This window comes from Kryptolebias marmoratus, linkage group LG14 (assembly GCF_001649575.2).
Source record: "Kryptolebias marmoratus isolate JLee-2015 linkage group LG14, ASM164957v2, whole genome shotgun sequence".
NCBI lineage: Eukaryota > Metazoa > Chordata > Actinopteri > Cyprinodontiformes > Rivulidae > Kryptolebias > Kryptolebias marmoratus.
The window spans coordinates 26,405,987-26,406,749 of NC_051443.1; positions in this window are offsets into that span (position 1 = coordinate 26,405,987).

Consider the following 763-nt stretch of genomic DNA (forward strand, 5'->3'; position numbering starts at 1 on the left):
AGCCTGGTCCGGATTAACTGAACCCAACTGTTAGCCTGGTCCGGATTAACTGAACCTGACTGTTAACCTGGTCAAGATTAACTAAACCCTGCTGGTAGCCTGATCCGGATTAAATTAACCTGACTGTTAACCTGGTCCAGATTAACTAAACCCTGCTGGTAGCCTGGTCTGGATTAACTGAACCTGACTGTTAACCTGGTCCAGATTAACTAAACCCGACTGTTAACCTGGTCTGGATTAACTGAACCTGACTGTTAATCTGGTCTGGATTAACTAAACCCGACTGTTAACCTGGTCTGGATTAAATTAACCCGACTGTTAACCTGGTCCGGATTAAATGAACTCGACTGTTAACCAGGTCCAGATTAACTAAACCCTGCTGGTAGCCTGGCCCGGATTAACTGAACCTGACGGTTAACTTGGTCTGGATTAAATGAACCTGACGGTTAACCTAGTCCGGATTAACTGAACCTGAATGTTAACTTAGTCCGGATTAACTGAACCTGAATGTTAACCTGGTCTGGATTAACTGAACCTGACGGTTAACCTGGTCCAGATTAACTGAACCTGACTGTTAACCTGGTCCAGATTACCTGAACCTGAATGTTAACCAGATCCAGATTAACTAAACCCTGCTGGTAGCCTGGTCCGGATTAACTGAACCTGACTGTTAACCTGGTCCAGATTAACTGAACCTGAATGTTAACCAGATCCAGATTAACTAAACCCTGCTGGTAGCCTGGTCCGGATTAACTGAACCTGA